Below are 25,741 nucleotides of genomic sequence, written 5' to 3' on the forward strand. Positions count from 1 at the left end.
TCTTTGTTCCTTTTACAGCCAAAACTTTTCTTTGTATGTACTTGCATGTTCTCATTGAGTAGACATAGAGTGGTATTGCAAAATACTTAATTAGCAGCAAAAACCATGTCCTATTGCAATACCGTGTCATGTGTTGCTTTCTTATTGGTCCACGTGTACACTTGGATTCAAGCTAGCAATTGGTTGTGACCTTTTCTTTATCTCATGAGTAGTGCTTTCCCTTGTGTTCTTCTCAGGTAGGTAAGTTCATGTGTACAAAAATATCCAAAGGCTAGTAAATCCTTATGTAATAAAATGCTTTACCATGTAAAAAGCCTTGACATAATTCCTTTTGTAGTTCATACACGTAAAAAAGGCCTTGGCATTTTAATGAGTTCCTTTAATGAATATTCTTTTGAATAAAAGGTTCCATAAGAGCACTCCAATTTGTTCTTTGAGAAGTTGTCTTTCAGCAAATTTATTTGATACATGTGTGAGAAGCCAGCGAAAAAATTTAACGTGATTGTTGCGTGCTTTTGATATTTAACCTGTGACTAAATAGAACACTCAAATACACAAGTTAAATATAAAGATAATCAGAATCTAATAAAAATGTAATTTAAATAAATTTATCATCTTTAAAACTTTAATAGGGAATTTGAATTTTATCTCAACATTTATTTTCAGTATTTTATTTCTATTGTTGAGTCAAACAATTTATCTTTAATTTTCATTTTGGTTTAACTCGGTTATACCCCCCGTTGATGCAATTGTTCTTGAACTTGTTTATTATTGATGAATTTGCTTATTTACTTGACTTTTTACAGTTTAGTAACAAATATTTGTTCAAGTGGTATTCCAAAAGTTCAAAAGGAGGAGTGACTTGTGATTTTAAAGGCGAAGTGTACGGCAGTTAAAGATAGATAGTCACAACTCCCAGAAATCTAAACTGTAAGGTTTATGGCCAAATTTTATTTTTCCAATTTACTTATACACTACTAGAAAAAGCTGAAATACCGACGGAATTTAGAGACGGAATTATTTTTGTCTCTAATGGACACGGAACTGGAGACGGAAAAAAGCATTTAGAGACGGAAATTATAATTAATGTTTTTGTGACGGATTTAGAGACGGAAATTTCTGTCTCAAAATATTTCCGTCTCTAAATCCGTCTCGACATCGCTAGATTTATGATTCATCCTATTAAAAGTAATTTAGAGACGGAAATTAGAGACGATTTATTTCCGTATCTAAGGTATTCCGTCTCTGTACCCGTCTCTAAATGGTCAAGTAGTTATTGAAATAGTCAAACTTCTGGTAGAGACGGAAAGTTTCCGTCTCTGACTATTTCCGTCTCTAAATTCCGTCTCTGAAATTGAAAGTTTTAATTTTTCCACCAAATTATTTCATTGCCCGCCCACTTTTCATAAAGGAGCCCGCGGCCAGAATTTTGGTTTGCTCTTTTTCTTTAAGAATATAATATAATATAATAAGATAAACAATTGCTTCAAAAAAATAATAATAATATGAATATATATTATAATAATAATAAGAATAACAATAACAAAGGTTATCTCCTTATTCACACTTCACTTTCACCACTCTTTTACATTCACGTTCTCTTTCTTCCCTTTGCTCTTTCACAATTCTCACTACCATATCACCTCCATCGATCCTTCCTTCCAACAGCTCACCTCCATCAATTTATCTTATTACCAACAGCCCAATTTCATCCTTCTCCTCAATTACCAACAGCTTACTTCCATCAATTTATCTTATTCCCAATTCCAAACTCTAATTCCAATTTCAGGTTACAAAGTCAAACCAAATACCAATTGGAGATTGATTGTAAAAAAATCTTAGGTAATTTAATGTTTATCATTTTCAACTTTTTATTTCTTCATGTTTTTTGTTGCTTAATTTCTTATGTGAAGTTTGTAAGTTGAATTTTTTTTCACTTCCCCCAGTTTATAAATTAGAAAATACGGGCATGTAAATTGGAGTTGTGAAACACAATTCCTAAATTAGTGTTGTGAAAAAAATTGGGGTTTTTTTTTTGTTAAAAAAATTGGGTTTACACATGAGAAAAAAATTGGTGAGAAAGTTTCTAAAATCTCACCTTTTTTTTTTGCATGTGTATTTTGATTATTTTTAAGGTTTATTAATTGGATTTATATTGTTGAGTTCATTAGATGATACTTTGAGATTCTTCAACATTTTCTTTAAAGTTGTTTATACGAAAGTACACTGTATGTACAAAATTTCAGAATGATTGCATTCAATTGTGTCATTTTCTCAAATTATTATTGTAACATCCCAATATTTATATTATATTTACATATGTTTTATTTATGATTATAAATGTGTTTATGTGCTTATATTTTCCACTTAGTTAATTACCGTTGTAATTTGATAGTAAAGAAATAAATTATGACATTTTAAGTTGTTGTAGAAATAATATTGAGCTGTGATTTATTTTATTTAGTTTAGTTTTATATTTAGGGAAATGCTAACCGGTGCACCCGGGACACCGGTTAAGGATATGAAAAAGGAAATTATATAGTAGTTAATAGGGGTGTTCAAAACCGAACCAACCCAATAGAAAAACCGCAAACTGAACCAACCCAAACCGAAACCGCAAAAAACCGCATTTTGTTCGGATGTAATCGGATCATTTTATTACTCAACCGCATGGTTTGGTTTGGTTTGCGGTTTTCATTTTACCAACCAAACCAAACCAAACCAAACCGCAACATAAAAAAATGTTAATTAAACATATGTCACCTAGACCAATACTCATATAAACTCAATGGAAACTTTTATAAAATGACATATTTTTTTTCTTGTTAAGTTCCTTCTTTACTTTTTATTTCAAAAATGTATTTATGTGTTACTTGAACTTTTAAAGAATGATAAAATCTTAGTCTTTTGCATTTTTTTCAAAATAGGATTACCTTTTCTCCATGTTTTTAACTTGGTCTATGTTGTTGGAAACATTGTAAAATGAAAATTAAATTGTAATGTTTGATGAAATTTAAAACATTTCTGAAAATATGCTGTGTTTCAACTTTTTAACTTGATTTTAATGTTCAAAACAAAAAATTATATCATTTCAAAAAAATCGCACTAACCGATCCAACCCAAACCGCATTGGTTTGGTTCGGATTTTATTTTTAAAGTCAACCGAACCAAACCAAACCGCATACTTTTTTATCTTGCGGTTCGGATGAATTTTACCCTCAAAACCGAACCAAACCGCACCGCAAACACCCCTAGTAGTTAATGCATTGAAAATGTGTAATTAATTTATAATAAAGTCAAAAACAGTTTCCTTTTATGGTAATAATTTCCTTTTATGGTATGCTTAACCAGTGCCCCTGGAGCACCGGTTAGCAGGACCCTTATATTTAATTTGATTTTAAGATCTTTGAATTCTACTCCCTCCGGTCACTATTATAAGCAAAAAACTACTTTTTAGGTTCATTCAATGAATGATGTATGTGGTATATATTAATGGCCACATACATCACTCATTCAATGAACCTAAAAAGTAGTTTTTTGCTTATAATAGTGACCGGAGGGAGTAACTTTTAGTAGAATATCTCGACAAGTATTTTGGTTCTAAAACTTTCCTTTTTAGTCCTTTAAAGATATTTTATTTAATTTTGTTTACTCAATTGGGATCTCAACCATTAGTTTACACACTAACTTAGTAGAATCAAATTTTTCCCCTTTCCATCTTTCTCATTCCACGTGTCCAGTTTTAATTGTGAGCCACACAATTTTATTTTTCTTTCTCTTAATTTTATTTTGGTCACTTGTAACCACACCTAATCTTAATTTGGCTACGACTTGCCTTCTTCTATCTAGAACAACACGTTCTCATTCCCTCATCTTACAAGTCTGAGACTACATCTTCTCCAATCAATAAAACCATGACCGCCACCTTTCCCACATCTTTTCCAGCCGCCACGAGTACCAATCAGAGAGCTAAGACCATTTTTGAACTCCTCATCACTCAAGCTTTCAATTGAACCAAATAGTTTTGTGGATGGACCAATTTCACCTTCACCCCTTTTCTGTAAATTTCGTAGCTCCTCACTCACAACTACCGCGCCGGAGTTTGTTTCACCGTTGTGTCTCTTTGTTCATGGTAAACCATCTATCACTTAATAACTTAATTTCTCTATTTTGTTGTTGTAGACCAAACTTTATTTCTCCTTATTTAAGTTGAAAACCTCTTATTTAGAGATGGATTGAGCTATTATGTGGTCTAATTTCACCATCTTACTCAATTTGTAATCGTGAAGCAAAAAGCCCCAATTTTTATGAACCCTAATTTTCCTTACTCTTCCAAATCCGCATTTGATATTTATTTGTGTCAATTATTATCCTAGAAATTGTTTCCATGGATTATAATTCTGATTTTGAACAGAGAGTTCTTAGGCACACTTTTGAAAGAAACTCTAAATTATTTCTCCATGTTTAAATATGAAAAATAACTCATTTTTAATATAGAAAAATGTTGTAGTCGTGTAAATTCAGTTTGGCTTTTATCTTGATAAATTCTTGTGAAAGAGATAGTTTAGAATTTTACAATATTGTGTTCTTTATACCTTCCTGAGTCTTATAAACTACATATGAGATTAATCAAAAAAAAAAAAAACTTCGAATTGCCCCTTTTGAGACATCCAGAGTCATTAAGTCTGAATTGTATATTTGCATTTTGGTTGGAGAAGAGATCATGATCTTCAAATTTTTGAGACAATTAAACAATTACTGACCCGTCTTTTAATTCCCCCTAAGTTGGTTTCTTGTATCCACTACTGAGCTATTGGAAAAAAGGACAAGAGTGCCACGGAATGATGATGAAGGCGAAAGTTGTTCAATCAGACAACCTTTGTCTATCTTTAATTATCCTGGGCGTCCTTCTGGGAAATGTACAACCTACTACCTACAAGACAAAGAAGTGAAAGCTGCACATCTCTATGTTCTTCTAAATTGTCCAGAAGTTGAGCCATTTTTGTCGTAAGTGTACACTTCTTTCATTTACCAATATCTTTGAAAAAATATAATATCTCTAAACGTGTGATTTTAATGTAGAATATATACGGATATGCTTCAAGATCTTGGTGTAGCCGACTCAGAAGTTGATAAAGAAATCTCCACATCATTTCCTAATTGGTTCAGCGAATATGTATGGTGATTTGAATCTCCCTAGTGTCATTAATGCTACCTACTTTGCTTGTTAATTGAAACTAATCTAACTATTTTCGAAATAGGTCTCAAAGAACCATGTTGAAGATAACTTTTTGATTTAGTTGGAGAAGTTGAGGAAGCATACGGTCCTTTCTTGGATGAGGTTACCTTTGAATGGGATAAAGATATTGAAGTAGAAGAAGAAGAAGACAGTGCCGAAGAAGAAGAAGAAGATGATGATGATGAAACATATTTTGACTAGGTAATTTATTGAATTTTCTACCCTCTTATTCTTGCATGACTTATGTTATTTATATTTTAATTAAACTCGACTTGATTTTTTTACTTTGTATTGTTCACGAATGTTAGGTAGAGGTAGAGGCAGCGGAAGAGGTAAAAGAATAATTACAACTCATCAACATATCACATCTTCTCAAACAAACCCAAAGGATTTCAAGGTATTTTTATGATATAAGGTTCTTAAAATTTATTATCTGGTAGCATAGGTTTCGTGCGGTTGTTTAGAGGGCGTGGCAGCACTTTTTGTTTCAGTTTTGGTTGGTTTTATTGTTTGCAGTCAGCAGTGTTGATTTAGTTGTGTTGCTAGACATTTTTATCTCTATGAACTGTCTTTTTGACTTTGTTTAATGGTTGTTTGTTGTGTTGCGGCCAGTTTGTTGTTTTTGGCCGCCTACCTTCTATGGCAAAATATAGTTATTTACATGCAAAATATGGTCCAGTTTCTCTCTGAACCTATTTTCTTTATATGATATGAAATATGAACCTTCAATATTGTTGTTACTTAGGTTGAAAAGTTGAAATGGCAAATGGTTGAAACAATTGTTACAAATAGTGGCAGTTACATAAATAGGGAGATATAGTTATTTAGGGGATATACTATTTTCTTTATATGATATGAAACATCAAGCTTCATTGTTACTTAGGAGATATACTATTTTCTTTATATACTTTTAAATAGGGAGATATAGTTATTTAGGGGATATACTATTTTCTTTGTATACTTTTAAAGTTGATTGTTCTTTTCAAAATACACAACTTCATGATTTTTTTTAGGCTAAATTGATGGAGCTATTATTAAAAAGAGATGTAATAGTAGGTGGTCTTTGGCGTTGAAAAGTTGCTATTATGGAGCGCTAGGAGCGAATGTTTGGGAATTTCATGCCTATTATACACTCTTCAATTCAACAGGAAGGAGAGGGTGATAATGGTAACAGCGAGATGGATGAACTTTAGTTTGGTTACTGTTGTTTATATATTTTTTGTTAGATCAAACATATATCATGATCATTTTACATTTTGGACAATTTTATATTGGTAAAATTACATGATGAATTGATGATAAATTTTGTATTTTAATATCATGTGGTAATGTTTTGTTGTATGAGTGTACTTTCATGTCACTTTTGCAAATTTGATGTTTATCAAAATATAATTGTGACATTCTTGATAGTTAGATAGACATAATGAATATCTTAAACATTATTTTTGCACTAAACATTTGAAATATTGAGGCTGGATTTATTAAAAAAAAAAATCATTTTTAGAGACGGAATTTTTATCCGTCTCTGTAGAGACGGAATTCCATTTCAACAGAGACGGAATTCATTAATTTTGCGTCAGGATTTAGAGACGGAATTTTGCCTATTTGAGACGGTGATTTTCGTCTCTATTTGCGACGGAAATACCTCAAAATTTATTCAACTCTTGGCAACGGAATTTAAAAAATAGAGACAGATTTATTCCGTCTCCAGCAGAGACGGAAACTATAATTCCGTCTCTAAAGTCTTTAGCGACCACGAAAATAGAGACAGGCCTAGTTCCGTCTCTGATTCCGTCTCAGACTTATTTAGAGACAGATTTTTCTTGTTTTAGAGACAGATTTCGCCCGTCTCTATTCTCAATTTTTCTAGTAGTGATATAGAGTGTTCCATGCGTTTACATTTCTAGAACTTGCATTGTTTCTCTATTGTTGATTGATCTTTGTCATTAGCACACTGAGGCAAAAGTGCTTGGTCCTGTGAGTCTTTTGAAGCCTACCCTGATATTAATTGTTATTTTATCCTTTTCTTAGCCAACTTGAGCCGGTAGGTTTAGATCTTTTTGTTCGGTGACAAACTACATTACAAGCTTAGAGACTTTTAGGATTTATCCCAAATTGTATTTCTGAGTTAGGCATTGTAGAATGTTGTTAAATATTAAGTTTGGGGTTGCTATTGGAATTTGCAACCAACTAAGTTTGGGGTGGGGGTACTAGAGAAAAAAAAAACACTCTCATGAAAATAATATGCCAAAATGGTGTATTCAAAAAAAAAAAAGAGAATAGAATGAAAAAGGGACAAGACATTGAAAAATCGAGTAACTTCAAACTCGATTGTCCCAATTGTTATAAATAATCTCTAGTACCCTTGCAAGAATTGCTGTTCCAAAAGGTGAATGAATGATGGATTGAATTTTGTGCTTAACTTCCGTAGGAATGCCTAACTCAAATTTTGTGTAGCCTACTTATCCAAATATTATCCCACCTTCACCTAAGCCCTGTTATAACCCTTTAAGACCTCAAAGTGTGCATTGACATTGATTTTGATTCACGTTTAGAAACTTTTCAAGCGTATGGTAATATGTAGATTTGCATGTCGACTGTGTGTGAACCCTTTTCATATTGTTGCGTGGAGTTGTGAATTGGTGGATGAGTACAAGTCAAACTAGCTCATCTTTAGCTAGTAAGGTGTTGAACTTTTGGGTACTATCGCTTGATTAGGTAATTGTTATTTTACTGTCGATTGTCAATTTTGCAAGTAAATTCCTTGAGGACAAGGAATGGTTCAAGTTTGGGGTTGTGATGACAGTCAGTCATTCATTATTTTTAGTGTCATTTTCATGATATTTTGAGTTCATAAGCAAGCTTAAACAATAAAGAAAGCAAGAAAAATAGAAGATTTTGAAGAAAGCAAAATCGTGTCACGGTTGTTGAAAACATGTCACGATTTAGAGCACAGGATGAGGTTCATTCGACATTGGTTAAAACGTGTCACGATGGCTATTTCGTGACACGATTTTAGGGACATGTGGCACAAGGAGAGAAAATAATGTCACAACATGGAAGGTGCAAAAAGAAGAAACTAATGGGCTTGATGCTATCATAGGTCATTGTACTAAAGAAAAAGAGGAAATGTGTGGCTTGAGCAAAAAGAAAAGAAGAACCGTAACATGCTGTTTGGATTTTGGAAAATTAGGTTACATAAGACTATATAAGGAGGCTGCACAACAGGTTTTATTCATTCACGTTTTTCGGCGAATCACACTTTGGCATCATTCACGTTTTGGGAAGAAAAGAGGGAGCTAGCACGCATCACGAAAGAAAGCCATATGTATTGAGAAGAGGCAGCAGCGATTGAGAAGGAATTGAGGAGCAAAGCCGGCAACAACGGAACTCTATCGATTTATTTTCTTTACTATGTTGTTTATTTCTTATATTATGTCTAGCTAATCTTCAGTGAGTAGGTCTGAAATGATTCTTTATAACCCTAATTGAACCATGTTGCTGTGAAACTCTATTTATTGTGAATGAGAATCTAGTTTTTATTCAATTCAATTGTTCTTAATGCTTTTTATATCCTGATCAAATATAAACATGATTTGGTGAGAACGAATGACTACTGACCCTAGCTTTCGACTTAGACCTAAATTGATTTGTTCTAATAAACAGGGTTAGTCTAATAGATAATCTTTGTTAGTGATAATAGGTTAACGTTCGGTAAAACCTTCAAGAATTATTAGACCACCCAAGGGATTGAGGGCTGTAGTTTGAGAAGATGGTTCTAATTCAAGGGATTGATTAGAGCTATTTTGTTAATCATCGTAAATTAGAAGAAGATTCATAACAAATAGGTGCGGTATACCAATTAGGGGAACTTAAAGGATTCGAAGGATCTGATCTCATCTCTCTCCATATTTTCTTAATCAAATCTATTTTCTTTTATTTGATTTCATAAAATCAAACCAAATCTACTGCCTAGTGGCAGAACAAAATAAACTTTTATACATCCTATTTTTATAACGCGATTGAATTATTGAAGTTAAAAACAGTACTCGTGGGATCGATATTTTTACTACTTCGATAGTATTTGGTGCACTTGTCAAACGTCTATCAGACAACACGCCATAGAAAGGGGCGGACTTTGTGAGGACAAGCGGTTTCCAGAGAGAGTTCCAATTTCAATCAGATTCGGTAAGTTTTGGGGAGGCATCTGCTGCTATGGACATGAATTGAGAATAATTCAATTTAACAGTATAAGATCCATCCACCGAATACTTCTAGGAGAATCCGCAAGAATTCTACCGCGGAGAAGAATAGAAATGATCGGCATAGCATATTGGAGATGAGGTATGTGTTCCATGAAGCCAAATTGTTATTCATGAGATCACGAATAAGAAGTCCTTCCATGGTGGGAGGCAGAGGAGTGGATGGTTTAATGAGAAGGTAAGGGGAATATCCATATGATTTTGAGAACTCCATAGGTTCTTAATTAGTCACATTGTTCTTACTAATCTCTCCCTTTTAGAGGAAAAGAAGGTTGTCGTAATTAGTTGAAACTTTTCTCTAGTATACATACTGGTGTTATCACAACATTAAAAAAAAACATCATTCTATTAGTTGTATTTACTTTACATTCCAAAAAACAAGATTGATTGATATGCACAATTGAAATTTTTTTACTAAGAGCGACCGCTTGTCCCACATCGTACGTGTAAGAAGTTTACAGAGGTATACTACCTTATAAATTAAGGCTTCATCAATGAAAGTGGTCAATTTCATTCTCGTTTCTTGCGTGAAAAAAGATTACTTGGTATTGGAGTTTTATTTTTTCCCTTAAAAAGATTACTTGCTATTGGAGTTTTATTTTCCCTATAAATACATTCCAATAGCGTGTAGTTTTTTTAAGTTATAGTTGAAAATCAAACTATTTTTTAAATATGTAGTTTTTTTTTTAAAATTATAATTGAAAATCAAACTATTTTTTTGAAAATGGCCTTAAATAATTATAATAACTTGTTTTTGGTTTTTTTGAAGAAAATAAAAAACTAGTTTACTATTAACTTTGTAAACTAAAATCATTTTGAAAATTGGTCTCAAAATCTAGTAAGAGTTGAAAAAAGTGTGTTAAAATGAGTATTACTGGTTTTATTTTTTGTGTAAATCAATTAGCAAAGAAACTTAGGCGAAGTTTGATGTGTGTTAAACAGTTTGATCTGTGGAGAAGACAAAACAATAGTATTGAATAATTTTTGGTCTTATATGATTTTTGGTGGACAAAAAGCTATTTTGGTTTTTTAGACAACTTGTATCTAGACCGAAAAATTGTGCTATGATTTAATGATAGTTGATATTATGAGACAAAATACCGCCTCACCCTTTTCGCTAACAATTGCTCAGCTTCTAACAATTACGGAGCCATTGTGTTGGAGAAGCCATTGTAGCATTTGAGGAACCTCACAACCTTTGCAGTTATTTCTCGTGTTTAAATTATCAAATGTTGCTTTTTATATGATCATAGAAATATAAAAGTTATGTTTTCTATTTCATAAAGGATTGTGGATCTAAAAATATGATATGATTGTTTAATTATGTTTAAACTTTCTCGTGGTTATGACTTTTGGAATCGTTAATAGTTTATTTTGGCTCCAGCTTGATGAACTTTGAAACCTAATCTCCTAAATTGCATGATTAAGAATGAGTGTCATACACATTGTCTTGTTGCACTGTAGGACTACTCTTATTTGTTTACCTCTCCTTATTTGCACGTAATTTCCTGTGACTATATTCATTGATTAAGTGCATTCTTGTCACTTCAGTTCTCATGTTCTGCCTTGTGTGATTGCTATAGACTAAGTGCATCCATGTATCATGAGTTATGATGGATAAAAACTTTCTGTTGCAAGGAAGAGTGTACCACAACAAGAACAGTGTATGTGTATCCCTACATCAAATTACTCTTTATTAAAAAATGTGTACCATTAATTAACTCTCTTAAGAATATACATTATGTGTCAAAGTACAAGTTAGTTTAGGCCCTTTTTTTCTACTTCATATAGTTAATTTCTGAAACATTCATTATTCTGTGTTAGTAACATGTCAATAAAATTCAAAACTGTATCAAAAGATATAGTACCTCTTACGTTCCCATAGTTTAAACTCACTTATGACTACTACGGGAAATCTAATCCAAACATAGTACCTCTAAAGTTGAGAATTCTAAACTCTGAATACATGACACGATTCACAATCATTGGACTTGACAGACATAGATACAAACTAGAATAGCGCCATGGTCATGAAACTTACAAAAGGATAGTTACAGTTAAAGATATGATCTGAGTGTTTTGATGCGCTTTTGTCCAACTTTGCCTTGTTAGGTAAATCATGTGGATACATTTTTTCTTACAAAATGTGACCTATGTAGGAATTGATATTTTCCTAGTCTCCTTATTTTAGTTTTATTAGAAATTCTATATCTTGAACATATACTTAATCACACTCAGAATTCCCTCCAGAAAGTTACTGAATCCTGATCCTAATTAATTTCCTAGTTTTGTCAAACATATGTAGAACAATTGGTAGTCCCACATCGGAAGCTTTTGAAGCTTATAGAGGTAAAAACTATATTATAAATAAAGCGCCCACAACTATTGATTTACGAACTAGTCTGGAGCACTCTCTGGAGTGATACTCTCCAGCTTTTATGTAAGTTATTTTTTGACGAATGTCAAAAATATAATTTTTGTTTTGTTCTTCAATATCATTAAATGTAATTAATTTAAATTTAAATTATAATTTATATTTGATGATTTTGAAAATAAAACACAAATTAATTAATTAGTAATTAATTTTGTTTGGATTTTTTTTTTTTTTGAGAAAAACATAAATTAAAGGGGAATTAGTCACTTTAGTCCCTGAATGGGGAACGATTCGTCAATTTAGTCCCTGAATGCAGATAAATTGCAAAATAGTCCCTGAATGTAGACTTTGTTAGTCAATTTAGTCCCTGAATGCAGACTCCGTTAGTCAATTTAGTCCCTGAATGTAGACTTCGTTAGTCACTTTAGTCCCTGAAATTGACCATGCAGGGACTGTTTTGCATATTATCTGCATTCAGGGACTAAATTGACGAATCGTTCCCCATTCAGGGACTAAAGTGACTAATTCCCCTAAATTAAACTAGTAAAATGGATAATGCCATTTGGTGGGTTGATGAGAGATAAATACAAAAATGTAGGTAGTGAGTCTTACTGTTAAGTGGGTTCGACTATTATTAATTAGTAATGTTCTTCTTTGTATCTTGATTATGTGTTTTGATCTCTTCAAATGGAAGAAATGGAGAAGACAATAAATGGAGAGAATTTTGACTCAAATTAAACTAGCTTAATTCTATCTTTTTTAGATTAGTTATCTTGTTATTTGTGATTTTTTTCATACATTAATAGGTACTATGGCCCCGTTTCGAATGAGCTTATTTTCACTAACAAAAAATTTATATTCATAATATTTTTTTCATACACTATCTAAACAAGCTTATAAATAACAAATAAAAGCATATTTATTAGCATAAGCTATTTTGCATAAGCTCAATCGAAACGGAGCTTATATTTGGAATAAAAAGTAAATAATGGTTGTAGTTGAAAACTAAAAAAGTTAGTCTGCATACATTAATTTTTTAAGGGTTAATAAGTGTTTGCCTCTGTTGTAATATTCGAGAATTTTGATTGGTTTACCCTATAACCACAAAAAAAAACATCATTGTCACTTGTCTAACATGAAATTTAATTAAATTAAAAGTATAAAAGATGGAGAAAAAAATTATATGTTGAATTTTCATTTTCTTCTTTGGCTTCAACCCTCCTCTTTCTCTCTCAACCTCCATCTTCGATATCAGCATCATCTTACATTAGAACTTCATCTTCGGTCATCACCCCTTCAAAATACAAAACCCAAAACAAGTAGATGGCAAAAGTGACGCTCGGCCACAGTAGCGTGGTTTAACACACGCAAGGTTTAACACTAGCGTGAGTTAACTCATACCCATGATTAACACTAGCGTGAGTTAACTCACGCCCAGGTCAACACTAGCGTGAGTTAACTCACGCCAGTTTGGCCGGTGTCCACAACTCAAGAACACGTTTTTTGGACTTTGGTCGGTTATTCAACCATGGTTTTATTGAGTTTTAAATGTTTTGGTTATTGTTTTTTGACTGCATTTAGTGCATATAAAACATATGCACTAAATTATTTTCAATTAGACCTTTATTCTCTTTTTTTGGTTACATTTAGGCCTTTATTCTAAATTATTTTATTAACTTTATTCTAATTTATATAAGCACTTAAAATAAATATTGATTCGATATTATTCATTAAATAAATACAAATATAAATAAAAGTAAATGAACTAAATTAATATTTATTCATTAAATACAACATTAGAAAATAAAAGCAAATATAAAATAAAAAGGAATGAACAAAATTGAGGCATATAACAATATCTCATTTTATTAATAATTCATACAATACAATAATTCATACAATAATTTATTCAAATTCACTACTTATTTTCTCCTTCTTGGGGTAAAAAGTGACCAACCTTCTTGGGTAAAATAGTGAGCATCCTTCTTGGGGAAAATACATCATCAACCCTTGGGCTAAATTTAAATCTGGTTTTTTTACCCCAAGAAATTCTTTTTACCCACGGTAAAAAGTTTATGGGGTTAAAAAAAGCAGGTTTAAACTTATCCCAATGGTTGATCACTTCCCCAAGTTGGCTACTCACTATTTTACCCCGAAGAAGTTTGATCACTTTTGCCCCCAAAGAGAATATTGAAAAAAAAGAGAAGAGAAATAGAGGGAGAGAGTGAGGAGGGGGAGAAAGTGATATGGTGTGAGGAATTAGGGAAGTATGGAGGGGTATTTAAAGGTGGGAATGGTAGTGTAGGTTGTAAACACCATTAATGTGGTCAAAAAACGTGTAAAATTTGGTAAAAAAAACGTGTGGATTGAATGTTGAAAAACTGACCAAAGACCAAAAAACGTTTGTTCTTCAGTTCTGACCACCGGCCAACTAGCGTGAGTTAACTCGCGCTAAGGCTCAGTGGTGCGTGACTTAAGTCACGCAGAGCTAACACTAGCGTGAGTTAAGACACGTAAATTATACATTAGCGTGACTTTAGTCACGTAAGGGCATTTTGAACATTTACTTTGGGAGTGAGCAAAACAGTTTAGGTAAATAGCAGGATTCAAAAGATTACTTGGTATTGGGATGAATGAGTGCCTTTCAAAAAAGGCTACATCCATTTTTCAAAGGGATACCAACAAATTAAGCGTAACACATTACGCTTCTTCAATAATGGAAGAAGTCTTCTTCAATAATGGAAGAAGTCAAATTCATTCTATGATAAAAAAAACTAGTTTTTGCCACAATTCAAGGAGGTGTGGCTGAAAAATAGGATGTGAACAAATAATTCATGCAATTAAAACTTGCCAACTGTGTCTTGAAAAATTATTGATCCTATTTTTCTAGAGAAATAACATTTTCCTTAATATTAACTTTGTAATTTTATCACTTCAAAACTTATTCTCAAAATCTATAGTGAGTGTTAAAATTAGTGTTGACTATTTATTGATCATCTTAACAAAGTCTCTAGTGTATCTAATAGTTAATGCTGAGACAATTAAAACTACATGAATTCAAAGAGAAATAAAACAACTTGATATTTCGTCAACCAATGATCACACAAGATTCAATTAATTCCAGAGGGCTTCAAAATAGAACAACCAACAACAATGAGTCAAAGATAAAAAAAAATAGATAACTTAGGATACAAGAAACATAAAATAACTAAAGACCTACAAACTTTTATACAAATCATAATCTCATTATAGGTTTTAGGGTTTTTAGTATTTGTAAACTATTATAGCTTTAGTCATTATAGCTCATAATTTTGAATATAATCCCATGAAAATAGAGCTTATTTACCAAACTAGTTTACTTGGCTAGAGTATGCTTAAATATGGGCTAGAAAAGGTTGACACCATCACATTTTTGGCTAAATCATTTACTAAACTTTTCATACGAGTGTATTTAATTTTGCCTATCTCAAGGTCTGAAACATGGCATCAAGGATGACAAGGAATATAGGAAGGTGTATATATATCTAACCCTCATGTCCAACCATGATTTTACCAATCTACAACAATTTTAACAGGCACAATTGATTTCTCTACAACAATTTTCTCGAACTTTGACACATCGGCAATCACCCGAGCAGCGCTCTCCCAATACGTCAAATCTGCTGCTTTTCCAGCCCCGAGACCGCAAGTTTTTGTCGGTGTATTGACAGATACAAACACTATGTCAGCTTCATAGACATGTTTTTTAACATCAGAGCTGAAGAAAAGTTCTTGTTGTGACATTGCTTTACTACATCACCAAGACCACGCTCATAGATTGGAAGTTGACTGTTGTTCCACGGTACAATGCGCGATTATGAGATATCGACGATTGCTACTTCAGTGGATGGACACTTCAATGCAACGACTATCATTGTTGGACCCCCTGGATATCCTGAATCAATACAACGAATCTTCATCATTTTTCCTTTCCTAACCTATCCACAGTGGTGCTCAAATGTACGAGTAAATACAATTATGTATCAGTGAAGTTTTGGTCACATTTTGATCCTTAATATTGTGGAGAATCGTGATCAAAGGCGTCTGATGCTGTCTCAATCGTGATCGCATTGTAGTTTCAAAAACCATTATAACACGCACTGAGATCGCAGTTACAAACCTTTTTTTAAAACCCTTCAATAATTTGCTCATTTTCTTCTAGAATCGAAAAACAATTATAACAGAAAATGTCATAATCTAGATATAAAATTTACTTTATGTTTAAAAAAAAAAAACTGATTAAAGATGTAAACTATCATTATAATTGTGACCATAATGTAATATATGTTTGTTTATTACTCCCCAGTATTTCCCTGTAAACCTGCTACCAAGTTAATTTTGCCAAGCCTCATTAAAGATTTTACATTGTTGTTTCATGCTTTAGTTCTCATATTCTGCCTTGTGTATCTATGTATATGACAAACTAGTTCCTTGCAACAGAAAGTAGTATCTATGCATTGACAGATGAAATTCTTTGAGCTAAGAAAGCATTAGCTGCTAACTTGGAATGTTCAGCTGAACAAAGATTTCAGCAACACCAAAAAGTTGTTATATCGCAGCACATATACTGGTCGCAAACGTTTATTTAGAACTTCATTCTATTAGGATTTACGTTATGTTAAAAAAACAAAGTGATATGCACAAAATGTATAGCAATCCAAAATTGCGATGCATCTCAATGGTAAGGAAGAAAAGACTATTAGTCATTACGTTCTTCATTATCATCAAAAACTAGGTAAGTCTTAGTATATCTAACACTTAATTTCGATTAAGATTAGACGGTTCAAATTCTAACTCATTACCATTCTATCTCAATCCAACTACGGCAAGGAAATGGGTTAAAATAGTACCATTATATCTCGGTTTGTTTGTCTTCTTGGTAAACCAATATAATCACAAATATAAACCAAATATTTTTTTAAGGGAAATATAAACCAAGTTGAATATAACTTTTCTGAATTTTAGTACCTTGTTTATATTTTTCAAGATTTTGACCCTTGACCAAAATCCCCAAAAAAAAAAAAAATATATATATATATATATATATATGAGTTATGATAGAAGACACCTTTTATGAAGGTGTCTTTTATCAAGTTACTCTATGAGCATTTGCGAAAAGACACCAACTTACTTTTAGGAAGGTGTTTTTTATCAAAGTTATAACTAAAAAGTGAAAATCACACCTTAAGGTGTGACTTGATAAAAGACACCACCAAAGGGTGGCTTGTAACATAACCCTCTATACACACACACACACACACACACACACACACAGATGGCCTAAAATTCCAGATTTTAAAATACTCCCTCCATTTCAAAATGAGTGTCACTTTAACAAAAAAAAATTGTTTCAAAATGAATGTCGCTTTACATTTCCAATACAACTTTATTTTTTTTCTTCCAACTTTACCCTCTCCAAGTTTTCTCTCACACAATTTTCAATGCAACTTTAAGTTTGTCTTTTTCTTATAAAATAAGGGCAGTTTAGTAAAAGTGTTATGTCTAATGATTATTTCATTCAATTTCTTAATCTGTGTGCAATTGGCAAAAATGACACTCATTTTGAAACGGATGGAGTAAGTTTCAGTCAAAATGGTGGTCAAAACTGCATTTCAACCTAATTTTAATTAGCTATTGTGGCTTTTAGTTTTTGACAATTAAATTATTGTGTTTTTTTAAAGTAGTAACTAGTTTAATATTAACTTTTAAACTAGATTTGCTGATATGTAATTCTTAGGAAAATTTGCAGAATCACAAATAAAGAACCGTGATTGGTAGTCAAGGTCGCTCATCCATGAATTATGTGACTATATCGACCAATCTTAACAAAATCTCTTAGTATATCTAACACTTATTTGGATTAAGACTGGACGGTTCAGATTCCAACTCAACAAAGCTATTTAGAAAAAATTATCATTATCCGTTGGTTTCATGCACCATTATAAAACAAGAATGCGTGAAATTGTAACTAAATGAATTCAACGAAAAACAAAAGCAACTTCAAATTTATTCAACCATTGATCACACAAGATCCAATAAATTACAAATGACTTTAAAATAGAGCACTCAACATCATTGAATCAAAGATAAAAAATAAAATAAACTGAACAATTATAACATGAGACATAAAATAGCTGAAGATCAACAAACTTTTAGAAAAATCAGAATCAAACCGTGAATCAACAAGAAATAACTATAACAAAATAAAATCTTAGTTTGACCAAAATGGACAAACTTATTGTGTGATAGGGATATTTGGAGGAAAGATCCTTTTGTTTGCATAATTGGAAACACGTTCTTTACAAATTAAGTGAAAGGTGGCGCTCACTTGTGATTAAGAGACATTATTAAGAAATCCCAAAAAACAAATTATGTTTTAAAACATTTTTTTATCTTTTCAGAAATTTAATGGACAAATTTTTATATATAGTTTGTATCTTTAGTACATTAACAACTAACTAGTAGTTATCCATGGATATCAATACATACTTATGTGCTATGAAGCACGGACACGCCTCGGGTTAGGTGTGTCCCGGTGTCGGATACGTGTCGTGTCCGACACCGACACTTGTAATTACACAAAATTATGTAATTTTCTCAAATTATTAGTAGTGTCGGCATGTCAGTGTCCGTGTCGTGTCCGGTGTTCGTGTCCGTATTCGTGCTTCATAGCTTATGTGTAAAAGTACAAGTTAGTGTAAGGCCTTTCTTTTTTGATGTAGAAATTTGCCAAACATTCACCAATCTCAGATTGTAACATGTTAATAAAACAATAAAGTGTCTCTCTTGTGAATTCATAACATCCAAATAGTATTAAATTGCAGTACAAAGAAACACAAAAAACAGTGCCTCTTCTTCTATAGGAAAGTATATAGTATCAGGAAAAAATGTACAGGGAAAAAAAAAACATAATAGAATTTAATCAAACTTTAAGCTCAAATTGTTGACTTAAAAAAATGAAACCAATCTGAAGAAGCTTATCACATTCAAGAATATTCCTTCCATCAAAAACAAATGCTGAATTTTTTATATCATCGTAAATCTTCTGAAAATCAAGTTTCTTAAATTCATCTCATTCAGTTAATATACAAACCCCATCTGCGTCTTTTGTTGCTATATAAGCATGCCGCACCACACTCACATTCTTCTCATTTGAAGGACTAGTTGGCTGCAAATGCTTAGGATGATCCCAGTCTAATTTATTCGTCTACAAATCCCTTAGTATTTGATTCTCAGTAACCTGCGATCAAATATACTCAAACACGCTTGATCACCCCGTAGCCCTTTACACACATCAATAGCAGGCGTCTTCCTTGTATCATCGGTATCTTTCTTGAATGCAAATCCTGAAACAGCTACCTTTTTGTTTGCAACCGTGTTAAACATTGATGTGACCACAGGGATCACAAACCGACTCTTCCGATAATCGTTGATCTCAATAACTTGTTTTCAATATTCAGAAACTTCTATTACACCATAACACTTATAAATGTAAACCAGGTTCAGTATATCTTTCTGGAGTCATGAACCACCAAATGCAACACTCGCATCCAAAAACTTCTGTCCTATTCTTGTGTTGGTACCAACAGCGTACGAAGCTTGGTTAACAGTTGCGCAGGTAGCTTCGCAAAGTGCTGAAATTGCATTGACATATGAAATCCTTTGTGCCAAAAAGGAATTAGCAGTTAATTTAGAAAGTTCTGCTGATCAAACATTTTGTTGTCAAGATTTTTCCCTCAAGTATCCATTGAAAATAAACATTTTTCAGAGTTTGAGTCCGATGTTTCTCTTCCACCAATGATAACTCTGTCTTGAATTGCAATTCTTTCAAAAAGAAATTCAAGATTCTGCAGAATCTGAAATTTGATACCTTTGACATTGTGTCATAATTTTCTCTATAGCTTCCACAGTTTTGACAGGAACAGTTGATTTCTCTACAACAATTTTGTCGGACTAGAGACATTGGTGATCATTCGAGTCACACTCCCAAATGTCAAATCTGCAGATACAAGTCAGCTTTGTAGAAATGTTTTTCAACATCAATGCTAAAGAAAAGGTTTTTGCTGTGACATTGCTTTACTACATCATAAGACTTGGCTTGATAGATAGGAAGTTGGTCGTTGTTCGATACTGCAATGCGCGATTTCGAGATATTGACGACTGCTACTTCAATGATGGAAATTTTGATGCAACGACTGCCATTGTTGGACTCCCAACATATCGAGCACCAATACAACAAATCCTCACCATTATTTCTTTTCTAACTTATCCACAAGAGTGTTCAAATGTTTCGGTAAAAAGAACTTAATTAATTCTAAAAGAACAAACTGATATGCACATGTGCTTTGTCAAGCATGTATAAAGGGATAGGTTGTCCCACATCGGACGTTTGAGAAGCTTATAGATGTCAAATACCATTATAAATAAAGCCTACTACGCTTTGTCAAGGCAGTGAGAAAGATTCCATCAAACTATTGTGTAACTAACTAATGAGCATTCATATGATCTCTCATTGCTCAGAAAAGAATTTTAATTCACTCTTTTGAAAGTGATAAAGATAAGCTTTTTAGAGCGATAAAGATCATTTGAATACTCTATAGTTTGTTTTTTAAAATGAAGATTGAAATGGAAAAAGTCTAAACCTTTAGTCTTTTTTAATAGAGTATTTCCTGAAAGTTGTTTCTTGTCAATAGGAACTCTGGATTATCGGTGAATTATGTTAGACCAATCTTAACAAAGTCTCTTAAATAGGTCTAATACATAATAGGCCTAATTTTTTAATTAAGTGGTTGACTATGACATATATTTTGCAAGGGTCTTGCTAATGAGTGTCCCTCAAACAATTTTTAAGCATTTTAAAAATTTTAAAAAAAAATGCTTAATTGATCATTTGGTCCCTTAACTTAATTCTTTATTTCGAATTGGTCCCCTAACTATTAAACGTTTCAAAATGGTCCTTTATCTTTGTTTTAGTCATCATTTTGGTCCTATTTTATTAATTTTAAACCCCTTAAAAAGAAGACCGTTGGATAAATGAGGTCCATCGGATATAACGGTGTGTATCACCAACACGTAATTTGTATTGCTTTCTTCCTTTCTTCCTCATCTTCATCTTCTTCATATAACCATCATCAACATTCATTAACCAAAGAGTAGTGCTATTCACAACGACAAAAAATGTCCCGAGCTTTTCACGAAATGTGTGCACCGTTGGATCTTGGCTTTTATTGAAATACACGTGTGCCAATGGTAAATAATAATAGAAAGAGGTAGAAGAACGTGTGAAATTTAATAAGTAATGTTTCCTCATGGTTTAGTGGAGAGAACGTGGGCCACAGGTAGTAAAAAGACTATAACACTGTTCGTGAGCTAGTCGGGATAAATTGTCTCGCGATACAAAACATTTCCCTTAACCAAAAATCCAGAAAAATCATGAATCAAACTTAGCAACTAACAAACACAAGAAATCAAACCCAATTGTTTCCCATCAACACATAAAAGAAGCATAACATTCACACACCAAAATTGCCTCATCAACCACACTTTTTCTCTTCTCTTACGAAACCACTTTCTATTGAACACAAAAAACGTGTGCACACAAAACCTAACATAAAAAAAGACCAAATTTTTATGCATCAAACAGTGAAGATCCAAGGTGGGTTTTGCATTATCACATTCAGTTGCCAAAAAAACGAGAATGGCTCAGTTTCAAGGTGATTTGGATCATGAGGGTATTGATTATATGTTCAAGGTTGTTATGATTGGTGACTCTGGTGTTGGAAAATCTCAACTTTTGAATAGGTTTGTTAGAAATGAGTTTCATTTGAAATCTAAAGCTACAATTGGTGTTGAGTTTTTGACCAAAACTGTTCTTATGCATCAAAACCAATCAAACCCATTATGAGAGATTGAAGAAATACGCTCCTCAGTCTCACCGACCTCCTCCTTTGGCATCTGAAAGAGGGGAAACAATTGGGTTTGATTTTTTGTGTTTTGTTAGTAGCTGGGTTTGATCCATGATTTTTCTGGGTTTCTAATGTTGGAATATTTTATTATTTTATTATATTCCAATATCATTATGTGGGCAAATATCGTAATAATAATTATATTAGTTATTTATCAATTGTGAGCCTTAATTGATTAGTGATCAAATTAAGTAATAAGACTATTAGGTTTCTAATTGGATAATTAATTAAATATTTAATTAGTTGATATGAACTCAATGAGTGGATGTCTGGATGACCCATTAACGGAATAATGGGAAACCCTAATGCCCATCTAATATAAAAGAAGCTATGGTCCCCAATACACAGTACATGGCAATACATTCTCTTCTCCCCATCTGAAGAGAACTTGAGGCATAAAGGTATCAGTTGAGGAATAACCAAATCAGCCGTCGCTAACACCTTCTGTTTGTTTTAGATCACTCCTCTCTGTTTATCGTTGTAGTTGAGAGGGCTGCCATGAGAGCTTTATCCAGATATTCCTTATACCTAATTCTTAATATCCATGATAAATCAAACATGTTGTAGATCCGATCATAATCATGTTCAATGGTTTGTGTCCATTATCCATCAAACTTCGTCTAATAGCTTACTAGAAATTTATCACAAGTACTTGCACTTGAACCAATCATACGAAATCACAAAGAGCACATGTGAATATGCACAGGTTATTTAGATTTGCATTTAACTAAATTCATTGATAAGTGTAAAGTTTGATATACCTTTAGTTAAACTAGTATGCGACACTTCCACTTCCCTAGTTAGAATATGTGTAACTCAATGCCTAAAATATTGAACCGTTTGACCCTAATCTAATCTCTCTCTCTCTCTCTCTCTCTCTCTCTCTCTCTCTCTCTCTCTCTCTCATAAGATTGCCTTCTTATACTCTCCTGTTTGCCTCTTCCTTTTACACACAACAACAACATCTCTCGTTTCTCTATTGCTTTTTCTCTCGCTTATATATGGCAGGTACTGCCTATAAGGATCTCTCTGAAGATCTAAGACTGGTCCTCCAACACTTGCGGTACACCGTACACGGTCGATATTCCAATTGAAACTTGGACAACATCGAAAGGGAAAAAAATATTTAGATGGATATATAATTAGTCCCACATCGAAAGTTTGAGAAGCTTATAGATGTGAACTACCTTATATATATTTAAAGCATATAACGGTTGAGAAGTAAGGTTCAAAAAATGCTATGCGGATTTGATTTGTTTGGCGTTCTATTTTTTGAACCGCTTTTGTTTAGTTTTTGGATAAATTCAAAAATTATTTATGTTTCTCTTTTAAAATATCAAATTAATTATTTTAAATATAAATTAATTTTGGAACATGAATAAATTAGTTTAATATTAATTATTTTTTAAAAGCTTTTTTTAAAAATTAAATTAGATTTATGCGTTGTTTTAATAATTTGATTATTATTACTATAAAGTTCTGAATTTATTTCTTCTTTTAGACCCCTCCTGGTAATTGAGACATCTATACTATATATTTATATTTATATTATATATAGAAAACTACCCCTTTCAGCACTTTTGGGTAGGATTTTTCTTTCCAAAAATATCCTCAATTTTCAATACAAATAAATTATCTATTGTGTATGGAATGGAACTCAACCATTGAAAGCATAGTGTTGGAGTGCCAAGCTTGTCAATGAATTGATGGTGGGAGAGAATGGAAAGAAGATAAGGCAAAGGACAATTGAGTTGAAGAAGAAGAAGAAGGCAGAAGAGGACACAAGAACCGGTGGTCGTTCATACATGCATGAACCTGGACAAACTGATTCAGGAGGTCTTGCCTAAACAATTTTATATTTTACTTTTATGTGAGTGTGTTTAAACTTGTTCTCATAGTCTTGTGACTAGGGAAGACTTTCTCCTAGAATGTACGCTATGGATTGCACCTTTTCATTCAAATGGAGAGCTTCCCAATAAAATTCAATATTAGTAACATATTTAAGGATGACTCAATTATTCAAACTCATGGTGAATGATTCAGGCCAAGGCCATACTGAAAAAAGATTCAAATTTTGATAGAATATATTGAATAAAATACACAATGTAAGGAAATGTTTACACTTACGCACAAACTAATCTAAGTTTGGTAGGTGTGATTACCAAAATGAACAAACTTTATCGGTGAATGACATGTGAGTGAAAATGAGTTGGTTTTTAAGGTACTTATGAATTCCAAGTTCATTGGGCATGAATTGCAGTACAAAGAAACACATAAACATAAGGATAATTTCATTCAATAAATCTTGATCCTGAAATAATAGATCTTCTTAAGGTAGAGTTGGTTTTTGTTTTGTCCTAAAGTTCTTAGGCAATCACGTCATAGTTGCTCTTATCGTCTTATGTTGTCATTATAAACGAGATTTGTTTTGCATTGTAGATCCCCATGTTACTACTGACAAACCATTAGACTTGCAATAAAGAAATTCGGTCCGATTCTTGAATCAGTAATACCAACAACATAGGAAACTTGGTTAGCATTTGCGTTGGTAGCTTCACAAAGTGCTGACATTGCATTGACAAATGAAATTCTTTGAGAATAAATTTTATTCACTGTTTGAATCGCTTTTTCTCCATCCGGGGTTTCTATGCCTCCAATGAGAAATCTGTTTAGATTAAAAAGGTCTTGAATTGCAGTTCCTTCGGCGAGAAATTTAGGATTCGATAAAATCTGAAATTTGATATCTTTTCAATTTTGCGTACGTATTTCCTGTATAGCTTCTGCAGTTTTGACAGGGAAAAGTTGACTTCTCTACAACAATTTTGCCGGAGTTAGACACATCGTCAATCACTTTCCCAATACGTCAAATTTGCTGCTTTTCCAACTCCGAGACTGCGAGTTTTTGTTGGTGTATTGACAGATACAAACACTATGTCAGCTTCATAGACATGTTTTTCAACTTCAATGCTGAAGAAAAGGTTCTTTCTGCGACATTGCTTTACTACATCATCAAGATCAGGATAGTTGATCATGATAGTTTTACATAACAGACAGTCAAAGTGAAGTTTTGGTAAAGTTTTGATTCTTAATATTGTGGAGAAAGGCGACAAAAATGCAGCCGATGCTGCCTCATCTGCAATTGCATTGTAGTTTCAACAATAACAAAAACCGTTATATCATGCGGTCACGAACCTTTATTTAAAAACCCTCGATTATTTGCTCATTTTCTTTTCGAATCACAAAACAATTACCGAGAGCAACAAAGATCATAGAAGAATTCACATTTATATAAAACATGCAATCTCTATTGATGATGACATAAACTTCCATCCATGACCACAAGTTGACCGATAGTCACTACGTATTTATAGAGCCATAGTTTGTCCCACATCGAAAGTTTGAGAAACTTAGTGATGTAAACTACCATTATAAATAAAGCCTACAACACTAATTCAAGGAATACAAAATTGTAATGCATTTCAAGTGCATGAAAGACACCTAGGCATTAATGAATTTTTTATCTTGTGGAAATGCCTATGCTCCACTATAATGTGGGATAAAATAGTATTAAAATAATTTTTAAAAAATAATAACTAGTTTAATAGTAACCTTTAAACTAGATTTCAAGTGCGTGAAAGACACCTGGGCAAAATTGTAATGCATTTCAAGTGCATGAAAGACACCTAGGCATTAATGAATTTTTTATCTGCTGAAAACATTCTTCAACCTTTTCAGAGGATAAAGAATTCTTAATATCTATTAGTTTTTTTGATTGTTTGTGGAAATGCCTATGCTCCACTATAATGTGGGGTAAAATAGTATTAAAATAATTTTTAAAAAATAATAACTAGTTTAATAGTAA

At 32.5% G+C, this 25,741-nt stretch overlaps 1 long non-coding RNA gene and 2 pseudogenes across 2 annotated transcripts; 1 reads left to right on the forward strand and 2 right to left on the reverse strand.

The window, feature by feature from the left end:
• LOC146912629 (UDP-glucose 6-dehydrogenase 1-like) overlaps nt 1-15,837 on the reverse strand; it is a 35,045-nt pseudogene extending 19,208 nt beyond the window's left edge.
• LOC146912631 (uncharacterized) lies at nt 3,825-6,639 on the forward strand. Of its 2 annotated transcripts, XR_015016808.1 has the most exons (6): nt 3,825-4,132; nt 4,786-5,007; nt 5,083-5,176; nt 5,262-5,440; nt 5,548-5,636; nt 6,253-6,639. It is a non-coding gene; the product is annotated as an uncharacterized LOC146912631 (long non-coding RNA). The 2 variants fall into 2 exon arrangements; XR_015016809.1 differs by lacking the exon at nt 4,786-5,007.
• Nucleotides 15,838-18,999: 3,162 nt separating the features above from the next.
• LOC146912632 (UDP-glucose 6-dehydrogenase 1-like) lies at nt 19,000-20,164 on the reverse strand (annotated as a pseudogene).
• Between the last annotated feature and the right edge of the window lie 5,577 nt (nt 20,165-25,741).

This window comes from Medicago sativa, chromosome 6, assembly GCF_051527215.1.
Source record: "Medicago sativa cultivar Bolivia chromosome 6, Bolivia_mono, whole genome shotgun sequence".
Lineage (NCBI taxonomy): Eukaryota > Viridiplantae > Streptophyta > Magnoliopsida > Fabales > Fabaceae > Medicago > Medicago sativa.